We start from the raw sequence: 12007 nt of genomic DNA on the forward strand, positions 1-12007 counted from the left end.
TCGACGGCTTAGAAGACAAAAAGGGATCGTCATGGTTAAGAAGACAATAGAAGACCAAGCCAACGCCAGTTATGAGGAGCCACCTTCACCCCATCACTTCAACAGGCGAGAAGTTGTTGAAGAATCTTTAGGCTCAACCCGTATTGTTTCATCGAACAACTACAAGAGACGTAGCAACACCTAGGGAAAACTTAGAAGACTGCATGAGGCACAAGGCACGACTACTGAGTCCGAGAACCCCTAGGGTAGGATGAGTCGTGTACCCCCTATGCGCAGTCGAGTCCGTATGATAGTTCGAATAGAACCATGATTGTGTGTTGCTTGTTTTTATTTGTTTGTGTTTTGATATAGGTCGCACTTTTTCCCTAGGCGATGAGTATGCGACTATATCACCTTCCTCACCTTGTTTCTTTTGTTTGGCCCTCTTTGCACTTGTTTGTTTGCACTAGCCCTATAGAACCCCCTTTAGGCATCCCCCTCCTCTATGCTACTTTTTCCTCTCATCTCTCTCTCCTCAACTGAAGACCGGCAAGATAAGCTACACCAAGGATTTTGCCTCGGCAACCAACTAGCAATGAAGACTTCTGCTACGATCTCCACGACCAAGTGCAACCCCGTAGAATTATGTTTGTCCCTCAAGATTAGAAACCCATTCCTAGACCCTTCGAGACTTCATAAGACACCCCAGCTCGAATCCTTAACCATGTGCTTAACCCACAGAATTGCAAGAGAACCTGTTAAGCCTCCGCAACCTTGCTATCACTGGGTTCATTATGGAACTAGTGGACATAGTGAACGAGCACATTATCATCATAAGATAGCACCAAAACTAATGATGCCATAGGGAGGACCAATTTAAGGATATAGGAACAGTGGACAAATGACTTGGTGAGTTCATATCAATGACTTTGAGGAATCATCCGAGACTATTTGCTGGATTATGAGGCTTTGATGTTGGTAGGTGAACTTGGTGGGATCATGAGTATAGATTAGCATAACTTTCATTACCCCTGAGTAAATTGGATTTAGTAGGATAATCGTGTTCGCAAGCTAGAATTCTTGGAAGTTTTTGGATTTAACTTAGCCATGGGATATTGATAGGAGACAGTTGATATTACGTAAATGACTTGGGGGAAACATGTAGGGATTCTCGTTGGGACAAGATTTGGATTTAAGTGGCTGATTCTAGTTGAATATAGATGTTGAGTATGTCTACATGGTTCGGAGTAAATTGGATTTAGACTGATGATCTCGATCATGATACCATGTTTCTCAATGGACGATAAGCTAGGAGATTGGACTAATTGTCGGAGTTTATTTAGGCATCTTTATGAGCTTGACCTTGGTGTATTACTAGATCACAATAACGGGAATTGGTGGACTGACTATAGTAAGGCAGCCCTTTCAAGTATTGGGGATTATAAGGACTTTAGGAGATCATGTGGAACACCACCATAAACATTGGATTTGTAGAATTAATGGATTGTGTAGTGATTGACGGCAGTTAATGGGCTGCTGGAGTTGATTCATAGGATGGAAACAAGATCTTGGAGTGGCTTACGACGTGTTTCCTTAGGATAGAGGTGCTTTATCTTAGACCTTGGAAGAATAGTCTGAGCACTTGGATTGTCACGTTCAAGCTTAGTAGCTTATATGTTCTACCCATGGATTTTTAGGGGTAGACATACATATGGGTTTGGGGATTGTAGACATATATGACTTTGTTAGACCTCCTCTCGAGAGTCAGGAGGATATGAATCACATGAGTGATGTTTGGAGTTGGCCTATACGAAATGATACTATCAGTGATATGGTGTGATTTGTTTAAAGGACTAGATAGACTATTGGCATCTCAGAAATCGTGCTTAAAGACAAGATGATGAACGTTCACTCGCACACTAGAATCCTTGAAACCCTTAAGCCCTACCAAGCCACAACATGGTTAGACCATGCCCGAGGGCCTTGACACTAGATCTAGAACCACCTTGGCCCACACTCAACAAGACCACCACTAATTCCCCAGCCTACTTTATGTACCCCGTGAAAAACGTCTTCATGGAGCACTTAGACAAGATAGTTGTCATCATTATTTGGTGACCTACTTGTCTACCCGAAGATGGAAGAAGGACCGTTCAGCTGGTCAGGGAACATCTGAAGACCACCAGGTCAAGGAAGAAGAACTGCACCAACCACCATTGTCAAAGAAGTAAACCTCCGCGTCGAAGACCAGGTGTATCTACGGGCCACTTCTCTCTAAGGAACCAAGCATTTCCATGACAAGGAGACCCACACCAAGATTCATCGGCCCCCTTCGAGATCACTCCAAGATTTAACAAACCCCTCTGAGATCACTACGAGACGAAGAGAAGACAGTTACCAGCTAGAGTTACCACCTGAGTTACCCATTGTGCACAACGCTTTCCATGCATCACAACCCCGTAAGTGTTTCCAACTTCCTAACTTGCCCGATCTTTACGAGGGCATTAACCACCGAGCCATCGACCCCTAGCCCAATCTAACCTACCGCGAGCTACCCATTAGCAACCTGGATCAAGAAGAGCGTCATACACGAAGCCACACCATCAAGTACTTCAAGCTCAATTGAGCACTACACTAAAGCAAAATCAGTATGAGGACGTGAAGACTACCCCGAATCCAAGTTTCCATACTCCTTTCCGCGCCTAGTCTGGGAATCTCGGGGACGAGATTCTTGTAAGGGGGGGTAGGTCTGTCACACCCTGATTTTCATGCCACTGCACTTAAGCTAACAATCATGAAAAAAATGTGGTTTGACAAAAACTTTTGAGTGTTTTGGACTTTGCCTTGATTGGTTTTGTCTGTTGTTTGCAAGTGCTCTAAAAATAAAATAAATCCTCCAACTCTTATACTCCCTTCCCCTTGATACAAAAACCTTTCCCAATGATCATTCCATGTATATAGGACATAAAAATAATTTCTTGCAAAAATAATTTGGCCAAATAGTATTTTCAAAAATTAGTTTTTCAAAAACCCCTGAATTGAGGTTTGCACTGCAAGTACTTAATTAACGGCAGTAAAAATCTTTCCAAAAATATATTTGACTCCTATTAGATATAGGATACCCAGAAACAACAAAATATAATTTTAAAAGTTATTTTCCTATTTTATTTAAAGGCTTTTTCTTAAGGCCATAAATGGTCTTTATTAGGGAAAAATCATTTTTATTGTTTTGAAAATATTTGACAAAAAACAGGAAAACTCAGTGGACATATATTGTCCATATATAAGAGTTTAAAAACATGGTCATGTTCAAAATATTGGTCAATCCCTGCAAAACCCTTTTATGGGTATTTCACAAGCTTTTGAAATATTTACAAAGGAATATCTCCAAATTCCAGAAAATTCTATCATGTCACATATGCCATATTTGGTTATCTTGCCAAGTCCTCATGTCTTGGAGACAAGATAACATCCTCAAATCCTCTCAAAACCATATTTCTGTCCATTTTGAAGTTTGAGCAACTTTACATTGACAAACATTCCCAAAATGTTCCTCAAACCTGTGAACATTCTCCAATGTTCTAATTATTCATCTACAGCCAAATGGACAAGTTGGAAAACAAGTTAAACTTGATCCAAAGTGGCCCCAAAACCCTTCCTGTCCAGAAACCAGAATTTTGGAAACTCTACATTGCCAAGTGTGTCCTTTTGATCTGAATTTTTGTGGACATGTTCATATCCCCAAATGATGATACTACACCAAGTGTGCATTCAAGAGCATAGATTTTGCATGACTAAATCTAGGTAAAGCCATGTTCTGCTGATTTCTAGGTTTACTAATAGTTACATTGGCCTACTTGCCCCCAAATGAGCTAAAACTTGGTGGAACACCCTACTTATATTGTGCCATTCCACCTGTTATTCTCATGGCAAGTGGAATTAATTTCTTGCCCAAACCAACAACAAACACCTTCTGCATTTTTTCCAAAATCAATTCATTTTAACCACTTCCACTCTTCTCCATGGCCTCAGACTTTTTACCAAAGCCACTCCTAGTCCCTTGCACCTCCCAGTAGCAATGGCAAATCCATAGCTCAATTATTGGAGGGGTAAAACCCCACTTTCTCTCTCTGGACAGCCCATTTCCCTCTCTCCCTCAACCTCTCTCCTCTCCTACTGGCTCTCTAGGGCATCCAATGCCACTCCTACATTGCTTACTCACCCCCCCCCAAAAAACCCCAGACACAAAAGGACATGCTCATGGCGCATAAACAATGCCAGTGCCTGCAGAGCTCGCACTCTGGAGCACGCTACAGTACTCTCTCGCACTGTAGCTCACCCATGCCAAGGGCATACGACAGCCTTGGGCGTCGGGGTGATGTCTCCCAAGGTGGCCTCGGCGTCCGGGACACGACACGCTACCGGACCCCTCCAGAACCTCTCTCCCCTCCCCTCTGCGAGCTCACCCGAGTGCGTCCGTGCACGCTGCCCACGGTGCACCGCGGCCACACCCATATAATCTACTCCCGGCCTCTCCTCTGGCCTCTCCTAGACCTCCCTCTATCCCTCGCACCTCCTAGACAACATCCGTCTCCCTCCCATGCTCTCTTTCCCTCTCCATGGCCGCCATGGTCGCCGTCTGCCTCCGCCCGGCTCCGGCGAACCAGGGCCTCCCCTCCTCTCCTTTGACCACCAGGGGCAGCGCAGCAGGCCATGGGATCCTTCCCGCTCCTTATTTCCTCTATTCCGGTGCCCATCGCGTCGCGCTCGTCCGCTCCCGAAGCCGCCCGCCGGCGCCAAGGCCGCCGTTGCCTCGGTCCTTCCCAGCCTGCGAGAGACCCATAGATGGGCGCGGCTCGGCCTCCCGAGTCCACCGGTGCGCCGGACGCCGTCGGGGACGGCCGGAACCGCCGGGGAGCACGCCAGCGCCCCGCTCGGTCGACCTCCTCTGCTCCTGGCACGAGGAAGGAGACGACCTGCGGGTGGGGCCCTCTCGTCGGTGGCCCAGCCTCCAGGGCACGCTGGCAAGTGGAGGCGCCCTGGGAAAATACGCCTCCGGCGTGGACCCTGCGCGCATGCGGCTGAGCCGATGGGCCGGCCCAGTTGCGCCTCGGCGCTAAAGCCCGCCTGGTGCGCGCCGCCGGTGCCGGATTTGGCCCGTTTAGGTAAATACCTCTCCTTTTTCTTTTTCTATAGATTTGTAAAATCCATAAACAATTCAAATGGACTCCAAATTTGATGATTCAAATTTCTAGTGACTCTATAAATCATGATCTACCTATTGGTGCAACATGCACATTTTTCCAGAGACTTCTTCTTCACAAACATTTATCGAATCTTGTTTTTCCATTTCTGTGATGAACTTTAGAAAATCACAGAGAGCCCATTTTTGATCCAAATTCCATGGTTCTAAATCCTAGATATCTATAAGTTCAAAACTCAGTTTTTGAACATTTTTACTAATACTTTCTGTACCACCTCAAATAGTGGTCTATTTCTTCATGTATAGCCAACTTTTCAAATTCATAGAGAAATCATTTGAACTCCAAATCCTGTGAAACCAATTCCTAGATGCTTCTAAAATCATCGTTTGTTAAATGGGTGCCTCTTCTCATTTTTGAAAATAATGTTTCTGTACACTTCTTGCAAACCCATTTATCCCTTGATTCCATCATATTGTAATGTTCAGAGATGTCCATTGATCAAATCCTAATGAAACCACTTTGGTCATCCCTCATATGACCAGAGGTATCCTAGAAAAGTCCAACTCATATTTTTAGAGCACTTTTATTTCCTGCCTTGTTGTGTTGCTTATTATGGTTGCTTTCGATGATAGTTGACGAAGTAGACGAAATGCTCGGAGTTGGACCAGAGATATTTGAAGACCTCGAAGACTCTGTTAAAACAGGCAAGCAGCCCTTTGACCATGTCTATGAAACCCTTTTTATGCATGTCATATAGCACCATATTGTTGTTGCAACGGAATCATGATGGGGTGGTAACCACTCTGATGGTTTGCCACCATACTTCCTTGTTGATACTTGCATTGTGCATGACCCTACCTCCTTATGAGGGTTATGCCGGTGGGAGTAGATAGGATGCTAAAGTAGATGCTACGCAAAAGGGACGGGAATATGCATGATGAAGGAGACAAAGTGTTTTCAAAGGACTTTTCGAAAACCCCGTCGGGTGCCACTTATGCCCGAGGGAGATGATGAGATGGGTAACCACTTGATGACGAAGTGGTGTACCGAGGAAAGTGTGTGTTGTTTTCAAAACGGATTGGTTTAAGTTGCGACCGTTATTCCAACCTTACATGCGCAACCACTCTACCCTTATATGGGAAAGGGCATTATTGATTACCTAGGCTGATACTAGCTTGGAGCCCACATTACTAGTGACGAGGGAGAGTTGGCGCTCTCTCTCGGGATGGGGTCATGCCAGGTAGGGCGGCCATGACTGTCTTTACAGGGCACCGGATACACCGTTGTGTCCCCTCTCAGATGTTATGATCTCGAGTGAGTCTCGTATGATGTACATCGTGAGGGTACGGAACAACGAGTGGACTCCTTGTTAGTGTCGTCTAGGGAAAGGTAGTGATCGGGTGCTTACCCCGGGTACTTGAGGTATCGCGGGTCGTGGATGACACGGAAGTTCCCCGGATCTTGTGGGTACAGTGTGCAACCTCTGCAGAGTGTAAAACTATTCGAATAGCCGTGTCCACGGTCAAGGACAGTTGGGTAACCGCTCTTGGGCTACGTCCACATGTTTACAAACCGTGTGTGTGTTGATAAAACTACTTGGGTCAAGTCAAGGGACTTGACATGATTTAGTTGGGTTGGTGCCCACTCTATTTTTGTTGATATTTGTAACCGGTCCTCATGGTTACTTTAATTCTCCTGATGCATGTCTTACAAATTGTTGAACATGTCATTGCACTCAAAACTAGCTTTCTTCAAAAATGTACCTTTATCATGCATTGTTGTATCTTGAACCAAAACATGGGTTGCTTGCGAGTACATTCAAAGTACTCATTGGCTTGCCACTGGTTATTTTATTGGCCAGGCATGAAAGAACAGGATATGATGAAGAATACTGCGGTGACGAACATGCGAGCTAGGACGTTTCCCAGTCAGAATGCCTGTAGGGTTAAGGCAGATGGCATGGGTCCAAGTTATCGACGAAGATTTCCGCTGCGATGATATACTCAAGACTCGACCACAATGGTCCTACTTGTGTAATACGGTATGTATGGATGTAAGACTCTTGTTATTCAGCTTCTGTGTGTTCAGAGAGCATTGATCTCTGGGATCACTGTACACGTGCATTCGGTGATCACGACTTATGAGTCGGGGTCCCCACACTGGTGTAGCTAGCTGGACTATGCAGCCATGAATCAGGAAGTAGCATATTCAGTTTTGCTAATAGAAAATAAATGTATTAAAAACATTAAAAACTGCATAATAAGTGCTTGTTCATGTTTGGTTTTCTCTAAACTTTGTTTGTATGATTGAGGGCAAATTTACTTGGTTCTTTTCTCTAAATTGAACATTTGTTTTTATGATCTAAAATTGCCTTCATGTGATGATGCAGGTGCCCAGTTTGTGCTCGCTACCGAAGGAGCTCCATGTTGAAGAAGATTGAAGACACTTGTAGAGCTACAGGGTTAACACCAGGGCAGCTTGTAGAGCTTGTAGAGCTTGTATATGTATAGAGCTTGTAAATGTATCACGTGTAGAGCTTGTAGAGCTTGTATATGTTAGAGCTTATTATGTGTAGAGCTTGTAAAGTATATGTTATTTGTACAATAGGAGCTCTGTACTGAATCTGGCTGATAATATTTGGAGTATTATGTGTGTGTTTTGTTTGTGCCAATTTAAATACTGGTTATTTATTTACTGTTAAATTGAAATATGAAGAATATGAACTTGCTAGCTGGGACCCATGTACCTGACATCTGGGACCCATTTAACTAGTGGGCCTTTTTTATATTACAAAAAACTAAAACTTTCTAGCAGAAAAGGCCACGGCCCCAAAATGAGAAGGCTTAATTGTTGGGCTTGGCCCATCTACCTAGCCAAAATTAATATGAGAGAAAAAATACATTAAAAAGGCCGAATTGTTGGGCTAGGCCCATGTAGAAAACTGAATTGGACCGGGCTGAATCTTATGCCACATCAGCTTGCCACGCTGGATGCCTACATTGCCTGGGGAGGTTGCTAGTGACCAAAACGCCACAATAGGAATATTTTGGTCATAAACGTCTTTGACCATTCTAGAAGAAAGGTCGCTATAGTCAGTTAACGACCCTTAGCTTTTGACCTTATGTTTTTGGTCACAAAAAGGTCACAAATTTAAAACAGTGACCTTTCAGTGACCAATAGTGGTGGTCACAAGTTGACATATTTCTTGTAGTGTGTAGCCGCCCCCTTCCAACCGCCTCCGGCCACCTCGGGCCTCCCTAGCGCGCCCGATGATGCGCCTCGACATCTGTGACACGCCACGCCTTTGTCCCCTTCCTCTCTCCTCCCCCCCCCCCCCCCGCGCCTCTGCGCTAGCAAACACCGGCCGCCCAAGCGCGCCAATGTCGCGGCTCACACGCGTGCGCCTCTGACCTCTCCCCACTCCCTTTCTCTATCTCTCCCGATGTAGTCGACGTCCAGGAACACCCCAGAAACCACGCCCTCTTCTCCCGACGCCCGTAACAACGAGCACGAGCTTGCCGGCGCACGAGCCCACGGTGGACCGCCGCTCGCCTATTTAAGGGCCTCCCCGAGCCCTCCTCTCCTCACCACTCGCCCTCTCAATCCCCAAATCATTCCCCTGCACCCCCAGTTCGCCTCCAGAGCCGCCTGAGCTCGAGATCAAGCTCGAGCTCCGCCGCTTCGGCTCACCGGAGTTCGCGAGGTACAGGCCATCCCCGGCCCTCTTTCCTCTCAATCTGGAACCCTGCAGCCCTCTGATCCTTTCCCCTTGTTTCCCCTCTCTGTAGCAGCCAGAAACAGCCGGAACCATCGACGCCCGAAGCCCCTCTGCCGCGTGACCTCGTCACCGGCGAACCAGGCTACCCCGGCGACCGCAACCACCACCACCCGAACGGCGAGACGATGCTGAGCCCAGTCGGGCCCTCGCCCGACCTCGTCGTGCCCTGCATCATCGCTGGTGAGCACGCCGGCCGTCTGGACTCGGGGTTAGGCATGACAGGCGGGCCCCGCCTGTCAGCCTCTCCCCTCCATCGCCCCTCTCTCTCGCTGACGCCTGGGCCCCGCCTGTCAGGTTTAAACCTGGCGCGTCCGTGTGCACCAGCGCGCTGGGCCACCTCTCTGGCTGGGCCTGCTGCCCTGCGGCTGTTCTGGCCCAGCAGGCACAGAGCCCTTTTTCCTTTTGCCTTTTTTGTCACTTTTCCAAAAATCCCACAAGATAAAATATTTATCCAAATGAAATAATTCCAGTTCCTAAATTCTTGTAAAAATCCCACCTATTTAATGGTGCAACTTTCATTCAAATCGAACAACCTTTTCTTCACTGGAAATATTTAGATGTGATTTTAAGCATTTAAATATACCTTTGTAAGTCCATTTCTCCTATTCTGCTACTCCAAATCCAAAACCAGAATTTTTCCCCTTCTTAGTTTTCACCCTAGTATTTAACAAAAAATGAGTTGACATATTTCTGAGCACTTTGGTTTTTCTGATTTATTATTACCTTATTTTCTTGTTATTATTTTGCGACGATATATTGCGTTGCTGACGAAGTAGTTGGACCAGAAGACTTTGAAGACCCAGAATACTTTGTTGAGCCAGGCAAGCAACCCTTTGACCATGTCTATGAAACCCTTTTTATGCATGTCATATAGCACTTTTATTGCTTGCATCAGAGACATGATACTGTGATAAGCACATGAGGTGGTTTGCCACCGTTACTTCTGTGACACCCCAAAAATTTGGCCTTGTTTTAATGAATTAAAATTTTTGCCAGGAATTAAAACTTTGAATATCTGAGCTCCATTTGGATTTTCAAATCATTTCCTTCCCTGTTGTGATGAGTTTTTCCCAAAGAGAAAACTTTTCAAATATGTTATTGGACTTGTTTAACCTCTCAAGAAAAAAAACTTTCCTTTTATCAGTATAACTAATTAACTAATTTAATTGCTTGATCTTTATTTTCATGAAGAATGGATTTTCAAGGTTAAATGGCCATATTTGAACTACAACCATCTGATAGATTCACTTAATATTCCCACAAAAATTTGGAGATGTCATGTGATGTTTTTAAATCACTTTTATGCAAAAATATATTTCATTCATTGGATACTTTGAACTCTACACTCAATTTTTCTTCTCTGGTCCAGAGTGCATTTTGCACTACAACCCATTTAAATATTTCTTCCTGGCCTCCACCAAAATTATGGGATATTGTTAGTAGCATATGATTCAACTTTATGCAAAAACCTAGTGCTGTTCTTTGAAAATATTGAGTGAATCAACCTCATCTTCATTCTAGACCAACTGGATGGTTTGTACAGCAACCATATTTTTGCTTGCTCTTTAACCCTTGATTATTTCTCCTACTTGTAGTCCTCCATGTTAAACCCTTAAGTCCAGGAGCATGCACCTGTTGGATCATTTTTGGTTCATGAAATAATGCTATTTATTTCCTGTCCAGAGTTGAAGTTTTGTAAAACTTGCACTAACAAGTTTCTTCTTTTGGCAAAATAATCTCACCACCCTCTTGTACATCTAAAGAGACTTCCATCTGGAAGTTTTGACCACTCCAAGACTTGACTAAGTGCCCTTGGCATTTTGCCAAACACCTTATGGGCAGGATCTGTTTTGGCATGAATTTTTGGTTTGCACTGTGAACCTGATCCCCTGACCAAACCAGCTTGTCCACTGATCTCCTTGCAAGCCCAAACCTAGACCTGTTAACCCCCAGCCTCAACCGCGACTCCTAGCATGCTCGGGCATTTCGTCGAGCACACTCAGTGCGTGCACGGGACGCGCCCAGAGCGCGCGTATTGCACGACCCGTGCGCCGAGCCGACACGCTGGCCCCACGGTTTTGGCTCGCTCCGCGGCATCACGCCACGCGCTCCCCTTCTCACAGCTACGCGCCAAGCCGCCCCTCGCCGCGCCCGGCAGCCCAAGCGCTAGCCGCCGCCGCCGCCCGACAGCCTCTGCCCATGTCGGCGCCGCCAAACCTTCCTCCGCTCGCCACCTGGCCCCTGGAACAGCGCGTGCTCATCCACAGCCATGTCCTCTAGCGCTCGTCGCCGCCACGATGCCCTGCTGCTACAGAACGTCGGTTCGCCGGAAGCTTATCCACAGCCGCCACGGAACCGCCTTGCCTCGCTTATAAATGGACGCACCGGGCCGTTCCCGCACACTGGCAACCTCAGGCCACCCCAATGACGCTTCCCAGCTCGCCAATCGACCCAGGAGAGCTTTCTTCCTCATCTCCGGCAACTCCTGCCGCCGCCACTGCCCCGGCCAATCCGGCACCTCCAGTACCTCCCCCTCTCCGTTCTCTCCACCAAGATCTTCCTCATCCTTCCGTGAACCTTTCCCTCTACTCGATTTCGATCGGGGCTCACTTCGGGAGAATTTTCACTCCGCCACCGAAGCTTCCCTCCGCCACGGAGCTCGCCGCCGGCGATTTCCTCCACCCCGACGACCCTACGACTACCGGATTGACCACCTCGGCCCCCTGAATCCACTGGTGGCCTCAGCTTCCCGAACGGAGCCACCGTTCGCCGGCGATGATCACCGGAGCCCCGCTCCACTCGGGCAGAGGAGGGAGACGACGCGGGCGACTGGTCAAACCTGACCAGTGGGCCAGGCGGGCCCACCGTCAGAGACCCAGCGCCGGTCCACGTGGTTAAGTGGAGGCGTAAAGCCTCAAGTACGCCTCCTCTGCACCGAAAGCGTAATCTCGTTTGAAACGTTTTCTTTTCTGTTTTATTTTAAAAACAGATTTGACCAAATCTTTGACTGGCTATAACTTTTTAAATATAAGTCCAAATGAAATGA

The sequence above is a fragment of the Triticum aestivum genome, chromosome 3B (assembly GCF_018294505.1).
Source record: "Triticum aestivum cultivar Chinese Spring chromosome 3B, IWGSC CS RefSeq v2.1, whole genome shotgun sequence".
NCBI lineage: Eukaryota > Viridiplantae > Streptophyta > Magnoliopsida > Poales > Poaceae > Triticum > Triticum aestivum.